Below are 26,644 nucleotides of genomic sequence, written 5' to 3' on the forward strand. Positions count from 1 at the left end.
TTTCGAGTCCAAGTCACTTTGTGGATAAGGTACCCTCCATGAATGACAAAAAATTTACTCGGTCCACCTGACTTCACATCTTCCACTGGAACGAAGCCATTGTAGAATGTAGATTTTGTTCCTTTTCGCATGCCTTTTTCTGGGAATAGGGACATTGGGTAAGGAGCAAGTTCATATTTCAGAAAGGCTTTTAACTCTTCTTCACTTTGTTTCATTAAACGAATCCTTTGGAAAAGAGTTAAAGGATCAACAGGAGTAATTTTAGTGCTCCCAGCTTTTACAGAATTGAACGCAGAAAGTAGAGTCACAACTTAATCTTTTCTACGGAACTTTACATCATGGAAATTGTGACCAACTATTCTTTGCTCGAAATTTGAAAAATTGCTATTTTTTGACGCGCTGTAGCGCCTTAGATACTGGGAGTAGAAAAAAATGGTAAGAATCAAATTTGTGGATAATTTTCTGCTCTATTTTGAAAAAACTGAAAAAAGTCCGAATTTTTCGAAGTTTTTTGACTGCATAAAGTTTTCCCAAGAGAAATTTTGTTGGCATAACTTGTTTTTCTAACCTTTCCAACAATATCAACGAGTTAAAAAAAGTAAAATCTTCTACCCCACCTTTTGCATGGTACAGGCTTTTTTTCTGACAGTCTCACTGGACTATCTACAAAGACTATAAGAACTAACTATTGAGCAAAAAATCTTAAAGGTTACAAGCTGTACCCCTAATTGAGGGAAACCACGGTATACCAGCTGTCGCCCAACTTTGCTTCACCTGTGAGGAATAAATTAAAAACCAGTTTATCATCGCCCGCATCTCGTGGTCGTGCGGTAGCGTTCTCGCTTCCCACGCCCGGGTTCCCGGGTTCGATTCCCGGCGGGGTCAGGGATTTTCTCTGCCTCGTGATGGCTGGGTGTTGTGTGCTGTCCTTAGGTTAGTTGGGTTTAAGTAGTTCTAAGTTCTAGGGGACTGATGACCTAAGATGTTAAGTCCCATAGTGCTCAGAGCCATTTGAACCAGTTTATCATCGTAGTGACGCAGGTGAGGACTTTCTTGAACTGTATAATATGGGGCAAATAAAAAAAAAGAGTGGCAGAAAATTTAATCAAGAGGAACAGAGGCAGCAGCCTAAACAAAGTATGGGATCCTGCACCCATACTGCTTAAGTCACGTGGGAAGGATATGTCACTCGCTCTCTACTGATAATAAACAGGCTATTAATAGTCTTCTTAGTGAAAGACTGTTGTACAGTGTGTTCATTAATGTAAACTTTATCAAATTTTGACGTATTCTCTCTCTTGGGTTAGAATTTCAGTCGACTGTTTCATTAGTCCATTCTATGTATGGGTCCACAGCCCCGTAAATTTCTTAAAGTAAATCATGTTCCTGCCAAAGCTGTTCTTTGATTTCGAAACAAACATTGTTTTATTATTTAGTAATTAGCTAATATCAACCTCTTGACCATTAATACGATATTTAACAATAAATGGTCCTCACAGCAGTGTGTGGAAAAAGCAACCATAGCAGACACACATACAAGTCTCGTAGGAATGAAACCCATATGTAAAGTGAAAAATGTGCAACGTTTACGCGCATTTTGTCATGCACACGCCTTTGGCGGGCATATTTATGATTAGAGTTGCAATTTTCTGTGAGCGGTATCACGACCACCAGAGTGCACTAGCGGTGGCCGCGTTTAGTGCTGTAACCAGGTCTAGTAGGAGGGACACGGAGATACTGCGCACACGTGTGGGACGGCGGTATCAGCACAAGACATAGTTGAAAAAGGGGCCTCCATTTGACCGGTTGGTTGAATCGCGCAATATCCAGATTTTGGGGCATTCGAATATGTCAGTGGCCCGATGTTGTACTGTACGGGAACGTCGGGGCAGGCATATTCGTCGCTAATTTTCCGGTCAAACCACGTTTCACCTCACCAACAACAGCCTTTAGAGTGGTGGCATGACCAGGAATCATTGTGTCGTAATGTGTTCAGCGACGATTCGCTTTACTGCACAATACTATGGGAATTGTGCGTCCACCTTGATGGAAAACTTTTGTTGTTTATTTATTCCCCAAACTAGTTTAGCGACAAATACCGCCATCATCAGTGGATTCTTTACTTCCAACACGCAGAAACAGCGTACTTATAAAACATTGTAAACCAATTTTACATACGTAATGTATGGTTTTTAAATGTTGTTTTCTGTGAATACATTCACAATACCTTATTTACTATACGTAACAGCGTGGTTTGAGGATTGTTGTCGCTGTTTGCGGCATGTTTCCTGTGCTTTTCTGTTGCCGCTTTTCTTGGTACATCATGTCATCTGCAACTGCATGAGCGGCTGTTAGTAAACAAATACAAAAACGTGAGTTTATGTATATCAGCCTTATGCAACTGGGATTGCGAAGTGCTGTGGATACAGTTTTGGTATGTACTAGGATGTTACGTAGTTTATCGCGTACTCACGCTCGCTGGACGGCTTACAGCCAATTTTATACGCAGAAAAACATAACTTCCGCACTTCGTTCATAAACCAAAACATTATGCCACCTTGCTGTACGCGCGTGTCGCGAAAAATGTAACGCGTGTTGGGAGAAGCCTATAAAAATTCTAGCGGAAGTTCTAACAACTTCTGTTCCTTATTTATGTCTCTGTTTGTGATTTGGGGGGGGGGGGGTTCTTTCGCGTGTGTATATTTTGTGTTCTGTGACATGTGTCAGTTCTCTCAGGGTGGTGTTTACATTTATTACTTTTTTTCCCTCCACTATAGCCTTTTGTATGAAATAATTTTCTTCTATTGTTAGTTGTCGGTATAATCTGTTACTGCACCATCTCGGATGACCATCGTCGGTTACTACAGCGGCTACATTTGGGAGAGGCCTCATCCTTCCAATGTTCTGGGGAGTTACAGCGGTGTTGCTACTGGTGTGGGGAACCAAAGGTTACGGCTGGTGATTTAGGTAATTCTCACGGTGCAACAGTACGTCAGGACATCTTACGTCCTCAGTATTGTGGTGCCATTTTTCAATAGGACAATGCTCGTCCACATATGGTACATGTGTCTAGGAACTGTCTGTATGATGTTGAAGTACTCCCATTGCTAGTAAAATTTACATAGTATGTCCCCGATAGACCATTTGTCGGATCAGCTCGCACGTGGACCTCGTATCAACGCCAGTATCCATGTTATCAATAACCAACTACAACAGTTGTGGGCCAGTTCACTTCACAACGGCTTTACGATACACTACCCAACCAAATGAGTGCATGCAGTCACATCTGAGGGTGAGGAACGCCACACTGAGAGGCGGGTTTATACTGCCAGGTTCTTTGTAGATTTGACTTGACTTTGTAATTACTGAAATAATACGGATACCCAGTGAAACTGTGAAGCTTCATTTAGTTTTCTCCTGCCATTCTAAGTGCTTTTTTGTCAGGCAGTGTATGCGGAAAACAGTAACAAGAGGAAGGAACGGGATGATAGGGCGTGCCAAGATATCAAGGAGTATCGTCCGCGGCACTAGGAGCCGTGAATAGCAAAAACTGAACCGAAATATAGAGAATGCAATATACACAAAAAGTAACTGGAGACATGAATTACGAGTTGTACTTTTAGAAGTTGAGGTTTAATGGGGGAGGAATTTGTGGCGTGACGCATTAAACCACAGGATTAACGGTAAAAGAAACCGGCAGTAGTCAAACAGCTCGGTCATCTGTTATCATGCACGTCCATCGTCCCCTACCGCTTGACAATGGCGTAACAGCCGAAAGTGGCCAATAGCGAGAAAGGAACAGTAATTGGCAGTTTATTGCGGAAATGTTTTCATTTCAGAGTTGTGACTTCCTTTATGAGTGTTTTATTGTTTAGTGGCGCCGGGAAACAATGGAAACGGCGGTGCGCATAGTGTAACATTCAGTTCGGTTGGTGCCCACACAGCGAACAACGAAATCTACGCTCTGCACCCGATGACGACTATTACGGACGTTCTAAGAATGTCGCTTAAGCAGACAATCATAATTTTTATATTGTAATTGACTGATCCATGGTCGTCTAATTACCACAAGTATTCACTGTACAGGTTACAACGTATTACTGCCACCAACAGCTATGATAATTAATCCACAAAATGTTTCGTCATTACATGTAAACTTCAGTTATTTGCTTAGTTATAAGCATATTGAACATCACGAAATTGGTATAAAATATTAGTATAAAATAGGCCCTCACATTATAAAACAGGTTGAAATTAAAATTTGCTATCTACCCTGTGTGAAGAGTGGCATGGGGAAGGCGAGGGGTACAAAGGATATACGCGGAGCGGGACGGATAACAGCGTATTCTACATTCATATGCTGCTTTCAAAGTAAGCAAGCAAAATGAAGTATCAGTTCAAAAAGGTTAAAAAATTAAATTGTAAGAATTTTCTTTTACTTTTTTAACTTGAGTTGTTATAGTGTAGCTGTATGATGGCCCGCTTCGTCTATGTCCTTAATTTTCCCCCAATTTCCTATGCCCTTTTCTTCCGTAAGCCCTGTACCACAGAGCACATGGCCATATTTTAATTCAACTTTTATCGTGTGTCGGCATGATGTGAACTTTATTGACATACAGTGTATCCAAAAAAAAAATGTATACTCTCTTTTGCAGGACACAACAACGACATCTTCTTTTTTTTCCTTTTTCAGGTTTACGGCTTGAAAAATGGCTGAAGGTAGCACGAACCCTAAGCAAAAGAACGTTCATTCTGAAGTGCTAGTGGAAGTTTGAGAACGTTAAGTGCAGTATAATGACAGTTCAGGATGAAGCTTCAGCGAGATGTACCAACGCCACTCACAATTACTCGGCTGCGAGAGAAGTTCGAGGAAGAAGAAACTGGCCAGAATAGTAATGACGCGCTCTTGAGCTCAAAATTGGTATATGTCTGACAATAAGTCAATTCTTAGAAAGTGATAAAGCCGCCAACCATAAAATTTTTAAACAGCACTTTATTTTTTGTCGCGGGTGCACAAAGAAATACACAAGAATGGGAACTGTTCCTCTACCAAAGACAGCGTGTAACACGGTATCGTATAAGACCGGAAGCATCTGTTCCTTCCAACCAGTCATTATTTCCTTGACATCTCTTTCAGTATAAATAATGGTAGTGAAAAGTTCTTTCACCAGCAGGATTCGACCCAGTTACATCCATCTCATGCGGATCCACGTTGCTCTTCAATGTTTTTTCATGTCACAAACCCATCTTCGATTAAGTAGTCGTCTCACACATCTAAAACCATCTCACCTTGGTAGATGTAGCGCCCTTCTCCTTCTCCATCCAGTTGCCTCACCTGTTTGCTCTCCTGTCCCCCTAAGCAACTGTCATCATATATCTCTCCGCTGTTCGTTACTCATCCCTCTACATTTTAGAAGACCATGTCTAAGAGCTATAAGTCAAAACTCATTGAAACCTTTCCATCCCATACACTATAAAATCATTGCTATGAGAACTGTATTTACTTTTTCACAATTTGTCTTGGTAAGTGAGAATCTTCTTTCTTTCAATCCATCTAGTCAGTTTTCCTACTGCTCCAAATACGAGACTACATCGGCTATTTCTGTGACTTACTTCTACAAATTTATGTGCGATAAGTTCGTCTCGTATTATCTTTCGGTAGCTAACTTTCACGTGTAATTACCGATTTGCTTTGTTGTTTCAGTGGGAGATGAAATGCAACCGGACACCGGAGGCCAACAGTTCAATGTCGTCTGTAGGACGAAAATGGTCCAGGTATGTCCAGATAATAAATACTCATTACTATTTTTTCAGTCTAGGAATCAGAAACCTTCCTCCAGAGCCACTGAAAATAACTTTTTTGTATCGCGGTCCACTGAATTTGATTTGGACACACAGTACTAGACAGCTACCACGTGGCTTCCGGAGTCAGTACAACATTGTTGATATAACAACGCTCTTGTACTTGAGGTTGAAAATACCACTACAGTTGTAATCTTCTTATATTTAACAGACGACCGGTTTCGAGCTCTTATACGCCCATCTTCAGGTGTCATAACTTGTTACTGGACCCCGAGCGCCGCGGTGAACGAGTACAAGACGCGGTGTGCTACCAACGAGTGCTGACCGTGGAGTATTTGTGCATGATCTGGGGAGCCCCCTATATATCAAATTATCCTATCATGGACCAAGATGTACTGAAACGAAGGATGATGGGTGGAAAACGCGATTTCTAGCAGCATTTTGGGTAACCAGTGATATATGATTTATTGGAAGAGCACGATTCTTATCTAATAACTAATGTTTGGATTTAGCTTTTAGGACATGGTTAATTCACTATTCGAAAGTGAGGTAGATAGTTTCAGTATGCTGTTTGCGCCTTGTGCGCACCCGTAGTTTGGAACAAAACGGACGGCCGTCTTCGATCCAGAAACATCAGGTAATGATTTAATCGTGGCAGCTTCAAAATCGGTTGTGGTATCATTAGAAAAAGTAATCACTACATCGAATTTGGCTATGATAACTCAGTCCGGAAGCTGTGCTTTATAGAGAAAGCCGGGCTTACGAAAACCCGAAACACCTTTCAGTGTCGCGCGGGATCATCCGAGCGGTCTAGGGCCCTGCAGTCATGGACTGTGCGGCTGATCCCGGCAGAGGTTTGAGTCCTCCCTCGCGCATGGGTATGTGTGTTTGTCCATAGGATAATTTAGGTTAAGTAGTGTGTACGGTTAGGGACTGATGACCTTAGCAGTTAAGTCCCTTAAGATTTCACATACATTTGAACATTTTTTGAACACCTTTCAGTGGTGCATGACGTTTGAAAACTCAGAGAAACGTGTAAAATCTGTATTGAGAGACTGGTAATATGCACCAACGCTACTCACAATTACTCGGCTGCGAGATAGTTTCGAGGAAAAAGGAACTGTCAAGAATAGTAATTAGGCTCTCTTGACACTGAAATTACGTTGTATCTGAACATTAATAAGGTCATGTGCTTCTGTCTGGCAATAAGTCAATTCTTGGAAAATGGCAAAGCCGGAAACCATAAAATTTGTAAACAGCACTTTATTCTGTGCCAGGGATGCGCAAAAAAAATACATCAGAATGGGAACTGCTCCTCTACCAAAGACAGCGTGTAATACGGTATCGGAGAGGAGCGGAAGCATCTGCTCCTTCCAACCGAGCGTTATTTGCCCGAATCAGGAATTACGTCGCGAACAGACTCAGGTAGCGGCCGGGATCGCTGCACCGCGGGACATCGCTTTGAGGGAACAAATATATCTCGGTTTCCGGAAGAGCGCCTCGGGAAGTGCCACGCCGAGCCCACCGCCGCCGCCGCTGTCGGTTCGCAACTCGCCGCGCCCCTCGAGCATCGGAAGCGGGGCAGCAGAAAGCGATCGACCGGAGCCGCAATGCCGAAATTGAATTTTAGGAGAGCAGCGCGGAAAAAGAAAAGAAAGCCGGGGACGCAAAGGGATGCAAGGCCCCGCGTCTAATCTGTCCTGTAGGAACAACAGGGGCCCGGCAGCAGAGCAAGCTGCGAGTCGATTTAAAGTTTGGCTGCAGAGCACGGGAGCGCCTCCTAGCCCGCTGGGAGCCGGCGTGCACCGCTCAGAGCCCCGACCCAACTTCGGGACAGACATTTCCGAAACAAATGTGGCGGAAATATGATAACAGGTAGCGGTGCGCTGGCACAAATAGCGCTCTCATAGCCCCACAGCGACCCGCGTACTGGCCTCGCCGGCCAATTGCCGCTTAGCGTGCGCACGGCAACTGTTGCGGGGTCCCACGGTTAGTTACGTACGCTATGGTTGCGGTGCAGTGTGGGCGGTGCGGACAACACCATTCCGACCGCGGCTGGCGTTTGTTCACCTACCACAGACCTATTAAAATTCCGTTGTGACGCCGCCGTTGGACGGGAAAAGCAATACCGCCGCAGGGCTGCAGCTACATGACTGACTCCCTCGCGTGTGACGTGATTTCAGCAGCATTCTACCACTTGTTAAGCTACTTTTGTAGGACAAATATTTGCTGTAATTGCAAGCCTCCTGTCTTCTTTTCATGTCTGCTCAAACGTGCCCTGAATAAAATGTCCTACGCACAGTTTTGGTCCACGAAATCATGTAATAACGCTGTGTCGTTAAATTTTTTCAAATGAATCGACTTACTAACTTGCGACAATCACGTCGAATAACAATAAAAACAGGTAACACAGCCTGTAGCCGACCTACGTGCAGTGGGCACGCTTTGGTTTGCCTCTTTCATAATATTTCTTTTTAGAAATCCGAAATTCAAAGATACAAAACAATCACGTTCTATATCGCGTGATGAACTGCCTTCTCCCTCTGCAACTCCAACTTCTGGTTTGCTTCTTGAGCTGTAAAACCATGCAAAGGAAACAGATGAAGCACACAGCTGAGTGCAGTTTTGAAACGTATATACTGAATTCAGTATTAGTTTTAGGAAAGCCGGTATCTCTAATGAAGGCAGAAAGTCTACAGCATTGCGGGATATAGCTCGATGATGATTGCAAAGAGCACATTCAGCCGTAAAGATTTTAAAGAAGTGGCAGAGGCTCACGAATAAACCTTAGCATACAAGAGTAAAAAAATATGTAATTGCGTGTAAAGTGTATTTATGGCCATCATGACGCACACAACATCCATCCGCGAAACACATGATAAATGTGTGTAGCTGAAATATTTAAACAAAGATAATTCCCCATGCATCAGAAAATGGTGCAACCCACTAAACGGGAATGTTATGACTTCATATGCCCTAATGTCCGGATGGGCTAAAGTAAATACAATTCTGTACCGTGCTTAGAAAGTTACCCATCTCAGCAAACAAAGAACGAAAATAGACATCCACTTGGAGCACGATATCTGAGAAGGCACAGCAGACTCTAATTTCAGTTCCACTTAACTATTGTTCACTCATAACAGCGTCTCACCACCATACCCCATGCCTGTCGCCAGTGTTCGTCTTGACCTTTCCTTGTGCATTAGAACTAAACGTTCCCCTAGATACACGCGGTGCGTTCGCTTCCAATTCGTCGCTGTAACGTGCTGACCACAGTGCTTCCATATAGGCTCCTAAAGTGTCAACAATTACACCGCCAGAGATTGATTTCTCGGTGCAGAATATATCTTTGAAGAGCGTCGGAGATTTAGAATACATGAAAGAGTATCAGTAATGAAAGTTTTGACTGTGACACACAACTGTGACAGTCTGAAGCTGGCATGCAGTAGTACGCCATTCCAATTATCTGTCTGCCTTCCTCTTTATTTCCACACATGTAAAACATTCTGTATCACCCATACTTTGCTGCTTGTAAGGCATAATTGGTCCTTCCCTCAGTAGCACCTTCCGTTATTGTTCCAGTGATGCTCTTGTCTTAAAATGTGTCCCCAGAGTTCGTCTCTATTTGTTTCGCTGTCATCCAGAGAAATCTGGTCTTCTATGAAACTGGCAGCACCTTTTCATCGGTAACCATTTCTCCACTTGAGCATTATCTTTTGGTAGTCTCAAATTTCCAGTACTTCTAGCCACCTTCTTGTGTTTCCCTATTGTTTAAGTTTAACATCCGTATAGGTCCACATTCCCAGCGCTTTTTCCTTATTTCCTGATGACTTTCTTGCTGGTGAGTTGGTTGTCTCTCACATTAAACGTAATTTTAGCCACTTGTATTCTACTGTATAGTTCTTCTGTACCTGCTTTCTAAAGAGACAGATTCATTCATTGTTTGTAATTCTTGTCCTGATAATTCCTGCAATTCTCATTCTAATAGGATGATATTGTTCTTCAGTATTGCATCACTTTAATCTTCTTCTTGTTTATTATCACGCCGAACCGGCCACAGAAATTCCTTTCAAATGGCTCTGAGCACTATGGGACTTAACATCTTAGGTCATCAGTCCCCTAGAACTTAGAACTACTTAAACCTAACTAACCTAAGGACATCACACTCATCCATGCCCGAGGCAGGATTCGAACCTGCGACCGTAGCAGTCCCGCGGTTCCGGACTGCAGCGCCTAGAACCGCACGGCCACCGCGGCCGGCCTGAAATTCCTTTCCATTGTGTTTATGATTATCTCTAGATCTTTCTCCGTCTTCGTGATCACAACACCATCACCTGCGTATGTCTAGCTTCTGTCAATTAATTTTGATCTCCGCCTCAGTTGTTTCACAAGCTTAGTGCATAGCTTCCCTGAATGTGAGATGAGAGGGAGAGAGAGAGAGAGAGAGAGAGAGAGAGAGAGAGAGAGACAGAGAGAGAGAGAGAGTACATCCTCGTGTCAAACCTTCTCTAATTTTTGCTACTTGTTCCTTATGAAAATTACTAATCACAGCCATTTCGTTCTTATTGAAGCTGAGTATCATTAGCATGTCTTTATTTTATACTTGCTTTCTTCAGCACTTTGAAGATTTCTTGCCGGATAATATTATCAAATGCCTTTTTACAGATCTACAAAGGCAACATCAATTACTTTTTTTTCAACTGATTTCTAGTAAGAAGCCCTCTCACTCCCATCCCCTCCCTGAATATAAAGTGATATTTTCTCAGTATATTCTCAGTCTTCTTTCCAGCTCTCCTCAACTTGAAGGTAACAGCGGGGTCCCGTGTTTGATAATACTTGGGAACCAAAACATTTTGTAACTACAAAAAAATATATTCACAGTTGCGAATATGATCAGAATCCATCTGCACAAAGTGTTGGTAACAATGTATATTATTGCTGGACCGAGTCTCGAACCCATATTTCCCGCTTCAGGCGAGCGGTCTCCTTAACAGCCTCGGTCATTTGAGCACACCACGCGGCAGTCCCACGTTCCCACATGTCACCGTGTGTCTACGTCCTGTAGTCGCACAATTGCTGTGATTCCCGCACAGGGAGAGTCATGATTATCGTCGCGGCTTTGTCATGGCGTGAATTACTATATTGCAGTGCCTGTGATTCTACGATGTACTCTGTAGTGTCCTTGAAACGTGCATGTATGTATGAAGGACATAGCAGAGAACATAGTAAAAGCACAGGCACTGCGACGAAGCATTCTATGACTGTTTTGGTATTCAGCTCACTAACCAGGTTCGATCACTACTGTGGTGAGCGTACTGTAAGGCCTTCGGTACATACACCATCAGATTATTTGACTTGTAGCTCTAACGAAGAGGGCAAAGTGTCAGCAATATGTCTCGTGGTCTTATCGTGGCGTGTTTATCTTCTGCCGTTAGGTCAGACGATAGAAATGCCACTTGCACGCTTAGAGTAACAGATTGACAGTGACCAACTTTAAACAGAACTTGATTAATTTTCACACACATTTATTAAAATGATAACAAGCATAATCCTCACGTAACTTGATTCTGGATGCTATTTACAATTGACAATCTGAAGTTCCTTTGAACTTGGTACGTTAATCATATTCTCCCATATCTCTGATACTTGACAAAGGGTCTATACATTTATCTTCATGGCTATGTACAGGAATATGATAATCTCTTAGGTGCAGACTGAAACTTGACTATATACTGGTGCAGACTAATGCAGACTGATTAATCGGAGGTCTGTACACTCGTTATAATACCTCACACGTTCAGGTATCACTGCGCGAATGTGATCTGCGAGGAGAAAAGGTTCTATGTTAACAGCAATCTCATTGGCTGCATTACATATTAATATGCGGATCGGCGGAAGCAGAATTTGGTCCGTCTCTAAGGCAGCGCCATCTCGTAGTGCGGAGACGGACGAGCGCTGCGCCTGCGCTGTTGTGCTAGGCAGGGCGCGCTCTAGTGGGAAAGTTGTGTACACGCTGACTACGCGGAACTATGTACACAACACCTACGATCATCATCAGACATACATCTTCTTAAACATACTGTTTGCTTCTTTTAGTAAATTTAAGGAGACAGATCAATCTGACTATGGTCATAACGGTAGATACCAGTTATTCAATCGAATAAAGCGAACTTGGGGTCAAAGACAGTTTTGGTTTCCATGTATTCTCATCAGATTAATCGTTATGAGAATACTAGATGTTTGTGTTACTGGGCTTAAGTTACAGTACTATTCTCATTTTATAGCTGTCGTTTTCTTCGGAACGAGAACCATGGTGCACCTCTGAAGGCTGTTATCCGTCGAACATTATAGATGGAGGTAATTAGTTTCAGCAACTACAAAAACGAAACGTTCAGATATTAATTGAATAACACAGCACTTGTCTCCGCTACAGCGTACACACAGGTATACATGAAAAGCCCTACTATGTTTCTATATACCTGTATATGTGAATGTACAATAGGACACGCATGAAGCAGTGCGGGAATCCTACTGTTTATAGGTTACTGCGAGTCATCGAATTATGTCTGACAATCTCCTCAGCTGCCTTCCATAACTTCTAATACCGTATAGGTACAACCGTTATGGTGGAACACGCCTATCAAATGGCATAGGCGAACACAAGTTTCTGGCTTAAAATAGCCTGTCGACTGCACACTCCAAAATCATTATAATATGTATGTGGTTGCAACAGCGATCAAATTGTCTGAACCCATGCAGCCATTAGGCAATATATAATTATCCAATCCAATTAACAGTTTAAGTAATGCCTTACGCTAACACAGAATCGCCTAGATGGATTTTCTAACCCGTGCAGCTAACGCGAAGTTCTCTGTCCTGAGATGTGCCATCCGTTTCAACTAGCTATGTTCCAAGTATTAACTTAAGATAAGCCTTAGCATGTAATGTCACATGTGGCACCATATGTGTATTTACTTCCCAATTTTAATGAAGTGGTATAATTCACAGACTGAGTCCTATAGTGGAGAAACTTGAAAATGGGTACAAAATCCGTAACATTTCTCGCAAACAAGAAATAAGCTGCAATTGAGGCAATAAATGTTAATAATGGAAACCTATTTTATTTCTCTTGATAAACACCTACTTTACCTGAGCTTTATTTCTGTCCACGAATTTCTATAGTCCCGCGTTCGCGTCTCGCGTCTCCAGTACATATATCAAATTGTTCGCCGTATTCTTCACCTCGACATTCCTTCCAAAGCATTTGCAGCTCAGAGACCCTCTGTGCTTAGTGTCTTCCACCATTTCGTACTGTACCTCACTCTTCAAATCATTTCTAATGACAGACGTCCGGGTCGAGTTTCGTGAAGCACATTTCTTATGTAATTTTTTCTTCTGTTTTTGAGCATATAACACCAGTTTATAACATTCGTAACTGTACCACCATGCGACTCATGGTAGGAGTAAATTTCTTCAGGTTTCACCTTCCGATCTTCTTATTTATTTTACGTGCTCCATTATAATATAATATAATACCACTTGTGCGAATGTTAAGTAAAATGTTATCTGTATAATTTTTGATAACATAGTTACATCAGGTACACTTCTTTCCGAATACAAAATTAGAATATACCAAGACTTAACGAGAAACGAATTAAATCTCTGACGTCACGTTCGGAGGGACTTCGCATCACACAGCTCACTTAAACAGTCTTAGCAACCAATACAACGTTACTGTTACTCACATATCAATGAAGAAGATGGTGAATTAACCAGTCGATGTCTGGTAGTGGCCTAATACGAATCTTCACAGCGGACATGTGTAATAGTCCGTTACTTGTTGGATAACAGTCATATGGGGTTGTCGTAGATTATGGAAGCGCAGGTGGTCTCGTAATTCTGTTATTCATGTCACTGCACTACATGTAACCAAAGTTCCTGTTTAACTTTCAGCTGACTCCAATAACTAGACCAGGGGTGTCCGCAAATATCCATGCGGCCCAAGACGTGAGCGTCTACCACAGGATCGGAAAAAAACAGTCCTTAAACATCTATTTATATCAAGTTACGGTTCAAATTCAAATGGCTCTAAACACTATGGGACTTAACATCTAAGGTCATCAGTCACCTAGACATAGAAACTACTTAAACCTAACTAACCTAAGGACATCAAACAAATCCATGCTCGAGGCAGGATTCGAACCTGCGACCGTAGCAGCAGCGCGATTCCGGACTGAAGCACCTAGAACCACTCGGACACAGCGGCCGGCGCTATCAAGTTATGATAAACTGAATATTTTCAGAATGATATTTTCACTCTGCAGAGGAGTGTGCGCTGATATGAAACTTCCTGGCAGATTAAAACTGTGTGCCGGATCCAGACTCGAATTCGGACCTTTGCCTTTCGCGGGCAAGTGCTGTGACATGGACTCGACTAATGTCTGAAGTAGTGCTGGAGGGAACTGACACAATGAATCCTGCAGAGCTCTCCCTAAATCCATAAGAGTATGAGGGGGTGGATATTTCTTCTGAACAGCACCTTGCAATTCGTCTCAGATATGCTCAATAATGTCCATGTTGGAGGAGTTTTGTGGCCAGCGGTAGTTTTTGAATTCACAAGAGTTTTCCTAGAGCCATTCTGCAGAAATTCTTGGCGTGTGGGGTGTCGCATGTGCTTTATAGAGTTAGAGGTATCTCTAGGGGGGAAAGGCAGTGAAGGTCATAAATTTGAATACATTAAACAACGAAGTGGTTGACAAGAAGGGACTAATGGAGGGCCGCATCAAACCAGTCAAAAAAGAGTTGAACGAAACAGCAACGTACGCTGAGTGGCGAAAAGTTATGAGAGGGCGTTAGATTTGGCGCTAATAGCGAGACCTCATTTTCAAGCTCTCAGAACAGCAGTAATGCGTCGTGACAGTTACTTTATAAGGCGTTGGAATGTCGCTAAAGTGGTACCGATCCACGAATTTTCCAGTGTTACTCGTAATTGTTCTTGTGCAGTTGGTGGTGTTAGAGTGTACAGAGATATCGACATCAGAGCGTAAGAGCTCTACTGGGTTCTTAAGCAACGGAGAGAAAAAAAAAACCTGGAAGTAAAGCTGTGAGGACGGGGCGTGAATCGTGCTTGGGGAGCTCAGATGGTAGAGCACTTGCCCGCGAAAGGCAAAGGTCCCGATGGCTCTGAGCACTATGGGACTTAACTACTGTGGTCATCAGTCCCCTAGAACTTAGAACTACTTCAACCTAACTAATCTAAGGACATCACACACATCCATGCCCGAGGCAGGATTCGAACCTGCGACCGTAGCAGTCGCGCGGTTCCGGACTGCGCGCCTAGAACCGCTAGACCACCGCGGCCGGCGCAAAGGTCCCGAGTTTGAGTCTCGGTCCGACACACAGTTTTAATCGGCCAGGACGTTTCATATCGGAGCACACTCCGCTGCAGAGTGAAATCTCATTCTGGAATCGAAGAGTATTTAAAAGATGGTGAAAATGTAGCAAAATTCGTTTAGTAATCCCTATTGTTTACAGCATCACCGAAATCTTAGCAAGTCACGGATACGTAGCACGATTTTTCAGAAAGTAAGCCAGCACAAATTTTCACTTCTTAGGACGGAAATCACCAGTTTTCACTGATGTAGAAACGATAAACAACTACATAAATTTTGAAGAAACGTATGATAGAGTATAAAATAACGTAAACTGTGTTTCCAAAATTGACTGTTTGAGAAGATATCTTAGAATACCAATATCTTGGTGCAATTAAAAAGAAATCCTTCTTATGATTTTTAGACTTGTCTCCAGTCACTTAGACGGTTTTGCGTTATGAGGAATGGATGTTACGAAAAATGGACTTTCTTGAGCGAAATGCTGAAAAGTTGCGCCTCGGTAATAGTTACTAGTATTGACAGTTGTAGAGTGATTTCCTCAGTGTTCTCCAAGAGCTGTTTCTTCTGTATGACCTGAGTATGAGGCCGAATCTCATTATTTCCGCTGGTATCTCGTGTAATAATGATAGTGAATAAACAAAAATACAAACGACAAACTTAGTTTTGATACTATGGAGTCCTTGTATGTAATGAAAAGAAAATTATACATTGCGATGTGAAAATAATGTCATTGTCTGCAAAGACGTAGACGGCAGATCATGATAATGCAATGCCAAGCCTTTCTTTGATTGACGGCACACTTTTGCCGGTCTTCAAAAATGTGACTTATTCTTAAAAGTCAACATTTTCATAAAAACTGTGTTTGTACGTAGCTGAAAACTGAAATATGGTATTGCTATGTTTTTTAAAATAATTTGTGCATTCAATGCTAGAAAAGTAAAATCCTTTTGTCTAAAAATCTACTTTCACTGTCGCCTGCGTGTTTGTGTGCCCCAGGTAACTTACCTGACGGATGCTGCTAGCGGAACAAACAACTGTTTTAACAATTGTAATGTTTCGCCCCGTATCTTGCTGCTACGCCGTGAAAAACAGATGCAAACATTTATCCTCCTACAAAGGCGCAGCAAAATGTATTGGTAATTTTGTAACATTTATGGTTGTAATTTGCATGGTAATAGGCGTTGCGGTCTGTATGCAAAGCACAGCGCTTTTTGGAAGTACAAATGTTTGCCGTTCTAAATAAATACTGTCCTCAGGGTGCTGTGAAGAACGTGCCGCTTTGCATGAGTTCCCAGTTTCATCCCGAATTTATAGCGAGCGCGCTCGGCCCACGAATTCCTGAGCGTAGGCTGCAGCAGCTACTGCCTACGAACAGAGATGCGCACACTGGTAACCGCGTGTTGCGTAATACGTCGTCCCACAGCCAATACATCCTATCATTTCTTTTAACTGCCAAATTAATGGTTGTAAAAATTTGTGCTCAACATGCCTACAAATAAAACAACCAACTGTTTGCTCGTTCTCTATTCCGGGAATATTTCCGATACTGTCGATTTGGACGTACTTAGCTGTATAAACGAAAAAGAGGAGTTAAGATTCAGTAACGACTTAACCGTTTACAGAAGAGATTAAAAATGGCAATCAATGCGAGCAAGAAACGCGGTTGAGGGACATCATTTTAAGAGTTCCTCAGAGTTTAATGCCAAGACCACTGTCGTTTTCCCTCTGTAATAAAATATGTATCAGCCGTTCTCTCATAGCAGTCACCACCTACTACGTACAAACGCAAGCCCAGAAACTCTTGTATTGAAGATCGGTACGTATAGGATGAAATACCAGTTACTTCTAGTAATTCAACCTAAAATCACTGGTGTGCACCTTTTCCCATCGTCGCTGTAAACAATACAGAAATCCTTTTAGTTTCTTAGTTAGAAAACTTAAGTACAATACTACGTGGAAACTTCATCCGCAATGAAGGTGTTGCATCTGTTAGTCGACAGGTACATGAGCTACTTAAAATCATAAGGAAACACTGATGCCTTTTCTACGTGACATAAACAAGGAAATCGTTCTGGCCCTTTGTACTTATATGGCCCTCTGTACTTATATGGCGAAGTCCAGACAACGTCAACTATCGACGTTTTTGACTTTCACTGGTTTTCAACATTTGAGAGATACTTTTACTAAGTGTTGAACAATGGTGTAGTTGACATTTTTAGAGTGTTCATTCTCAGTCGTCCAATGGCCTCACAACCTTAATGAGATAAAGAAAAAATATTTATTTATTGTTAGTTACATCACGTTTCATTGACATATCACAGTTTACTGTTCTATTACTGCTAGATATAGAGGGGACTTGCCGGCCGGGGTGGCCGATCGAATCCTGACTCTGACATAGATGTATCTATTACATTACAGCCTGATGATTTCTTCTGAGATATTTCAATCTGTGAAGAAATGGTGAACCATATGGCGTTGTAACTACGAATGCCCAGTGAATGAGCCGTATGAGGATCGAATGAAACTGTTTCTCGTAATAAGTACAAATTACAAATTTTCCCAATTTTTCAGATACGTTATTTGTTATTTTCTCCTCTATTTCGTAACATTGCTAATAATTATGTCACGATGAGTTTTGGGGCAGATACGCTTCCACATTTCAATAATGATTTGTCGGAAAACTGCTAAAATCAATATTATAGAACGAGTACAACACTATCCCAAGCAGATTCATCATACAGTGCTACAGGAACCAAACGGTACACCAAAACGTCGCCTATGACGGACAACAGTACATTAATTACGGACACATTAACCGCATTTTTTTTTGTTTTACTCAGATTTTTCGTTAGAAACACTGTGAGATGTAGACTTAAGGACAGAACCGAACATGGTGTGATTTGTAGAAGCTGTTTGTGAAATGGCGTGGGAACACCAACGATACGCTGGCCAGAACGGATTGACTTCTTCTGTGTAGCCACCACATCGTCGATAAATTTGCACAATAACTTTTAAAGCTGTAAACTGTCTTTTGGTTGCCGGCCGCGGTGGTCTAGCGGTTCTAGGCACTCTGTCCGGAACCGCGGGACTGCTACGATCGCAGGTTCGAATCCTGCCTCGGGCATGGATGTGTGTGATGTCCTTAGGTTAGTTGGGTTTAAGTAGTTCTAAGTTATAGGGGACTGATGACCACAGATGTTAAGTCCCATAGTGCTCAGAGCCATTTGAACCTTTTTTTTTTTTTTTTTTTTTTTTTTGTCTTTTGGTTCTACTCATATTTCTTCGTTTCGAATCGGGGTTTCTGGCTTATTAGACCAAAACAATCGTCTATTGTTTGGAGCACTACTAGCTAAGACAACCATCTGAAGTTCATAACAGATGTGGAGACGACATCCTTTTAAATTTTATAAGAGTTATTTGCCACGTACAGTTTACATAGCAGGGTTGTTGATACACATTCCGTCAGTCAAAGCAGTTTCAAGAGTAGATTGATAAAAATGACCATTAGTTGGTGGGTTTTAATGGCTGAAGTGTTTTACATTGACTTCATTCCCCACCCCCGCACACAAACACACATACACACACACGACGCACATTTTGTGGTGAATTCATATTGATAACACTAAGTTTCGCTGTCCTTTATCAGTTTTTCGAGAAAAGAATTGTCCTCATGTCGCATTTCAATCAAGTCGTGGCAGGCGTCATTGTTTTTGTTCGGAAGTTAAGGTGTGTGGGAGAAAATTTGTACACACTTTTCTCTTATGTAAAACATTCTGGAGAGTGTCCTGTACGTTTTATTTAGAAATGTTGCTATTCTGCGATTTGTGGCACAAAACAAAGACACACTATAGTAGTACGTCCTCTATTTACCACTGCCCTCTCACAACTACTTGGTCGAAAGCACAGTGTTCTTTACAGTTATTAGTTGAAACTGCCTTGATAGTTATTGCGCTGATGTCGTTCAGACGCTAGGAATTTTTTGGGCGGAAGGCTGTATGCACCTCCGGAAAACATATGCACAGGGTGGTCTGGTTAAACACAGAACAATATAAAATGCAACAACTTAAAACAAATACTTGTCAGTAGCCATGTGGACTACGCCGCAAAAGCTATTCTGGATGCTGTTTCGCGCGGAGCTGAAGTTTGTTACACTGCTACAACGTCGTATTCGGTGTGAGTATGCACTGCAACCAACTGACGATGTTTCGACTTACGTAGCAATCAAGAGATGGGACCAGTGACTTCAGTAAACCGGAAGCTTGCTATCGATGGCCGGCGACCATACCAAGCAGGCAGTTCCAGGGGCTACTGTTGAATTAATCCGTACGTACTTCCAGCGGAGTCCTACTACCTAAAACTGACAAGCAAGTAAGCAGTTACAGTTACCTCGTTCGACAGTACACGATGCCACCCGGAAAAGGGCGTACGAATTGCAGCTTCATCACAAAATATCCTGAGAACAGTCCTCGACGGAAGGCATACGCGGTGACAATTCTGGCAAAGATGGATGAAAATGAAGCATTTCTCGATTTCGTCTACCTCTCGGAAGAGGCTACATTCCAGACTACCATCACAGTTAACACGCACAATTGCCGCACACGGGGAACTGATCCCCATCATGTAGTGCAAACACGACTGTCCGGAACTAAATGTGTGCTGTGTATTATCGAAGGGCAAGGCTGTAGACCCATTATTCTTCACGTACCTCACAGTTAATGTACCTACACAGACAAGCTTGAGCTGTATGCTATGCCACAACTTCTTCATCATGCGATCTTTCAAGAAGATAGCGCACCATGCCATTTTCCGAACATTGTGAGGGATTTCTTGGATCTCTACATCTACATCTACGTCCATACTCCTCAAGCCATCTGACGGTGTGTGGAGGAGGGTACCTTGAGTACCTCTATCGGTTCTCCCTTGTATTGCAGTCTCGTATTGCTCGTGGAAAGAAATATTGTCGGTATGCCTCTGTGTGGGCTCTAATCTCTCTGATTTTATCCTCATGGTCTCTTCGCGAGGTATACGTAGGAGGGAGCAATATACTGCTTGTCTCCTCGGTGAAGGTATGTTCTCGAAACTGCAACAAAAGCCCGTACCCAGCTACTGAGCGTCTCTCTTGCAGAGTCTTCCACTGGAGCTTATCTATCATCTCCGTGACGCTTTCGCGATTACTAAATGATCCTGCAACGAAGCGCGCTGCTCTACGTTGGATCTTCTCTATCTCTTCTATCAAACCTATCTGGTACGGATCCCACAATGGTGAGCAGTATTCAAGCAGTGGGCGAGCAAGTGTACTGTAACCTGCTTCCTTTGTTTTCGGACTACATTTCCTTAGGATTCTTCCAATGAATCTCAGTCTGGCATCTGCTTTACCGACGATTAATTTTATATGGTCATTCCATTTTAAATAACTCCTAATGCCTACTCCCAGATAATTTATGAAATCGACTGCTTCCAGTTGCTTACCCGCTGTATTGTAGCTAAATGATAAAGGATCTTTCTTTCTATGCTTTCGCTGCATATTACACTTGCCTACATTGAGATTCAATTGCCATTCCCTGCACCATGCGTCACTTTGTTGCAGATGCTCCTGCATTTCAGTACAATTTTCCATTGTTACAACCTCTCGATATACTACAGCAACATCCGCAAAAAGTCTCAGTGAACTTCCGATGTTATTCACAAGGTCATTTATATATTGTGAATAGCAACGGTCCTGCGACACTCCCCTGCGGCACACCTGAAATTACTCTTACTTCGGAAGACTTCTCTCCATTGAGAATGACATGCTGCGTTCTGTTATCTAGGAACTCTTCAATCCAATTACACAATCGGTCTGATAGTTCCAATGCTCTTACTTTGTTCATTAAACGACTATGTTGAACTGTATCAAACGCCTTGCGGAAGTCAAGAAACAGGGCATCTGCCTTTGAGCCCGTGTCTATGGCCCTCTGAGTCTCGTGGACGAATAGCGCGAGGTGGGTTTCACACGATCGTCTTTTCGAAACCCATACTAATTCCAACAGAGTAGATTTCTAGTCCCCAGATAAATCATTATACTCGAATATAATACGTGTTCCAGAATTCTACAAGTGAATAGGAGATCCCAGATCGCTTTACTGGTAAAGGAAGTCCATCGTTTACTTGGCCCCATAGAAGACCAGTCGTTCCACTACTTGGTTTTCTCCTGTCAAGGTTCATCGGGAATTAAGTGTACAAGAGATCAGTTCTTGATCTACCAGACCTGCACTATCGCATTCGCGCAGATATCACACATGCTACTGCTGCAATGCGACAAAAAACTTGGAGAGAAGTGGAATACAGGTTAGACGTCTGTTGCACCGCCAGTGGTGGTCCCATCGAGGTGAATCAGGTGTGTGTAATCAACATTTTGACTTATCATACTTATAAACATAAGACAAACTTTACAGGCAGCTTCCTTACACCAGTACAAGAAAAATATGTGTAATAACATGGCCTCTAAAATGAATCTCTTAAAGGCTATGAGCACTTGTTCATCTTCGATACTATGAAACAGAGTTCTTCTACAGCAAGGGCTTTGCTTTCCATATTTTGGGATGGGGCGGTATAGACCAAAATAAGGAAAAAGAAAGACTGGTAAACATGGGCTCTGAAACATATATCTCAACACCTACGAACACTTGTTCGGTAGAAGAGATGTATTCCACACTAGCGGAGATGAACAGGCGCTTGTAGATAGTGGGGAATACATCTCTTCTATTGAACAAGTGCTCTTAGATCTTAAGATATGCGTCCAAAGCACATGCACAGCAGTTTAGTAACAAAATTTTTACTCGTCATAGTGAATGAGACAGGAAAATGAAGATACATATGCTGTCAACTAACGTTCACTGTTGTTACAGCGGAAGCTTCTTTCTTGGATACAGAACTGCTATGTTGCAGTGTCTGTCTTATACTGATCTTTCCGAAGCATCCCTTTCTACTTCTTCCTAATGCATATAGCATCTCCACTGAATGCAGCTCAAGTGAGGCACTCGGCTCAGTGCTGGGAAAGACACATGAAAATACGAGGTGTGTGTTTTAAGTAAGTACCGTTTTGAAATTAAAATTATTGAGATATCTTAGCACATCTTTTTTTATTTTTACATGAAAGCCTGTACCTTAATCTACTTTTCTACAAAATTTCCGTCAATATTGTGGCACTTGTTATAAAGTTGTACCAGTTTTTGAATACCCTCCTCATAGAAGTCTGCCGCCTGACTTGTTAACGACTGTATCACCACTGTTTTGACTTCGTCATCGTCTTGAAGACACCAACCGCCCAGGTGTTTCTTCAAGTGCAGGAACAGATAGTATCACTGGGATACCATCTGTTGATGGGATCTTTGGTCTGATTCGCCACATTCGGACGGGCATTGTCTTGCAGCAAAGCGATGCCCTTGCTCAACTTCCATAGACTGTTGCTTTGATTCTGGTGTGACGTAGACCACCCATGTTTCATTGCCAGTAACAATTTGGGTTAAGAAATCATCATCGTCGTTGTGGTACCGCTCAAGGAAAGTCAATGCACTGTTAAACGATTGGTTTTTTGACATCTGTCATTACAATTTTCGGTAATTCAAGTGCTCGGTCACAATGCCACACAAAACACTACGAGAAACATTAGGAAAGTCATCCCGCAAGTAGGAAATTGTAAATCGTCTGTTTTCTCTTACCTTATTGTCCACTTCCTGCACCAAACTTTCATGCACCGAAGGACGCCCACTCCGTTGTTCATCATGCACGTTTGTGCGGCTATCTTAAAATGCTCTCACCCACTTTCTTACCATTCCATCACTCATATTGTTTTCTCCGTAAACTGCACAGATCTCACGATGAATATCGATCGCTTTTAGGCCTTTAGCACTAAGAAATCTTATAACAGCCCGTACTTCGCAGTCGGCGGGACTCACGATTATCAGAGGTATCTTACACACTCAGCACGTAACGTAAACAAGGAAGAATCAGACTGTAATGGCGTCAGTGTGTAGATAAGGTACAGGCTTTCACGTAAAAATAAAATTATTGAGATATCGTAGCACGTCTTTTTTTAATTTCAAAACAGTACTTACTTAAAAAAACACGCCTCGTAGTTATGAAAAAGTAAGGGGGAAGATGTGTGATTGTGCTGTAATTACTATTGAGTGTGTAAAGGAAGAGCTAAGAAGGAAATAAAAAATACGAAGCAAAGGTATACCCGATGGACAGAACGTGCTGATCCTGTTCCGGTAAGGACCCTGGCCCTAGCACGAACAGGTCTCGTACTGGAGAGCGTGTAAAATATGAGGCGAGTCGATAAAGTTTTTACGCGATCTAATCGGCGCTGCTCTTGTGCTATCGCCTCGGCGGAACGCTTGTCATTTTACAGGCAGCAATGTTATCGCGGCCCCACCGTAAAACCGTAAGCCAGGAGGGCTGCTCCGGAGCGCCGTGAGTCTCCAGATAGTCGGCGCCACACCACGGCTTTTCCTGCCTGCACCCCTAAGGAAATTAGTGCTTTACGGAAATTTTTTCTTACCCTGGCGACGAGGTTCCGCTAGATACCTTGAAATAACTACAGACTAAACGTTTTGTGTGTGTATGTTGACTCGCGATCACTCGATTGAGTCCTCCTTTCCCAGTACTTCAGGGATAAGTGGACGGACTGTTGCACGATATCAGAGCGACTGGTTTACGGTCTCGGTTTCGATATCAAAGTCCCTGTCAAAAGAATATAAGCAATGACGTCTATGAAGTTTCATTTTAAAAAGTGGTTCAAATGGCTCTGAGCACTATGGCACTTAACTTCTGAGGTCATCAGTCCCCTAGAACTTAGAACTACTTAAACCTGACTAGCCTAAGGACATCACACACATCCATGCCCGAGGCAGGTTTCTAACCTGCGACCGTAGCGGTCGTGCGGTTCCAGACTGAAGCGCCTAGAACCGCTCGGCCACTCCAGCCGGCTTCATTTTAAAGAATAATTACAAGTAAAAGACTTCATCACAAACTGTACGTCTGTAGCTTGCAACAAGTACTTTTCAAATTTGGATCCCATGACAGAACGAAACAAATACTTCACCGTACCAGTGGAATTGATGTCAATAAAATGCAGCTATTAAGCCAACGAAATTGACACATCTTACCTTAATATAGCTCTTGGAGTAGCCGTATGATAGTATGCTTGCTAGTTCAAATGCATCCTACGAAATAAAATGTTTACGTTAGTTGATTACTCAATCTCTGTAACATACTTTACGAGGACCTTCGTATGTAAACAAACAGTTCGCCAAATCAGCGACACTGCTGAACAGAATACTAATCGTTTGCTATTTATCCTCGTTACTTGGTGATGACGTTGAAAATTAGTGGTTTATGGCGCTAAACGGCGTGTTCATCAGATCCTTTCGTTGTTTGATCTAGACGTGCAAGTCCACTTGTTCTTTCCAGGATTCGGTCTTATTTCCCTACATGGCTGGCGAATGAAAAAACATAATTTGGTCAACTAACACGTTTATTCACTGGTTCAAAGAAACAAGAATGAGGGTAGCTGTAACCAGTGTTGCCAGCTTACAGCTCTGTCACATGGACCCACTGAAAGTATACCTTTACAGATGTGGCAATTCACGTCACTGTACGAGCGTCAAATAAGCTATACACCATAATGAAGACATGCCTCCAACGTCAACTAAAAGTTGTTCAAACAACTTGCGGGAATGCAGCTGAGGGAAGTTTTCCACCACCATCGGTATTTCGACAGTTGCACAATATCAACTCACTATTCGCGTATCTATCGTAAAAATTCAAGTTTTACTAAATTTGATATATTTCTGTAGGCTTAAAGCCAATTAACTGCACGATTCAGTGACGATTAATAGCACTGAGACTGCCTCGTTAATGAGATAATGACTGAACCGGGTTGAAATGATGGTAGTCCTACAAACACAAGAAAATAAAATTGATCATTATGTTATCAAAATATAATGAAGGAATATGTAATCTTCATACAAGTCATATGATACCACTTCTCACCAGGGTAATAATTTTTCTAGGTAGCGTGTATGAAAAGTAATGTTTCCATCTCAAAGAATTAAAGAATTTACCTAACTTCGAAAATCAATTTGTAAAGTAACTTTATTACACGATCGAAGAAGGTTGACCTCTTTCTTCGATATATGTTAATTACTTCAAAAATTTAATTTTAAAAAGTAGCTAAAATCATGAATAAAATTCTCTTGGTGTACATGCTGCGTCAATTCAGGATAAAACTCCAAGCTTTCGATCACTACCTAAATGGTCGTCGTCAGGGCTAAAACTGACTGTCGTAAACTGGCGAGCTTACGACAGTCAGTTTTGGCACTGACGACGACCATGGAGATAGTGGTCGAAAGCTTGGAGTTTTATCCTGAATTGGCGCGGCATGTACACTGAGAGACTTTTATTAAAGAAACACGTCGCGAAAGAATTCGTAGCCATAGCTAAAACCATATTTGTATTATAGGTTTGGTGGATTCAGCTCTTCGAAGCAGTCCATCACAAGAACTTTTATCTCGATGTGAATAAAATATCGTAGTACCTTATAGGTGATCTCGAGGAAGAAATCCAAAATTGAAAATTACTTATTTGACACACGGGTATTCAAAAACAGAATATGTGAGGTAGGAATTTGTATGTCTGTAACTTAACAGTAAGTTACTGTCACGTAAATGTGGGAGATATATTCTAAACAAGTGGCTATACTTCTTCCCAGTAGTGTCGCATAAAATCTATGAAGCAATGTACTCAGTAGCATGTGGAGGGGCACCCTAAAACCTCTGAAATATATTTTTTCTGTACTTTTGTAAACTGTACTGTCACTTAAAATCTATAAAGCAATGTACTCAGAAGCATGTGGAGGGGCAGCCTAAAACCTCTGAAATATATATTTTCTGTACTTTTGTAAACTGTTACACGCGTTACATTTAAATGTTATAAGACGCGCCGAAATACCAAAGTATTGTGTGGACTAACAAAGTTTCTTACTACTATATTGGAGTGTACATGCAAATATTACTTGATTAATTTATTCGTGTGAATCGCACTTAGCGGTGTAGTAGTAGTTTGAAGCTCATTTCACTTTCGGAAAGAACGGCTGATTGCGGACGACCAAATTCTGCGGGAGAGAGAACATTGAATGATCCCGCACGTCCTAGTGCACCCACATCATTATCGAATTTATGCCACGCAGCGGGAATCGAACGGACGAGCTCCAATATCAGCGTCACGGTCCACACGGCTGTGATATTGTGCCTGTCAGCGGCAAGCAGCCTTTACAATCACTTGCTCATTAAGCGTGCAGATATCACTGAAATTGTTCCGAACGGCATGACACTAACAGTCGGCTGTCTGACAGCCCGAAACACATAACACTCATTAGGTCGGCGATGTATTGCACTGGGGGGTATTCA

This window comes from Schistocerca americana, chromosome 4 (genome assembly GCF_021461395.2).
Source record: "Schistocerca americana isolate TAMUIC-IGC-003095 chromosome 4, iqSchAmer2.1, whole genome shotgun sequence".
In the NCBI taxonomy this organism is placed as follows: Eukaryota; Metazoa; Arthropoda; class Insecta; order Orthoptera; family Acrididae; genus Schistocerca; species Schistocerca americana.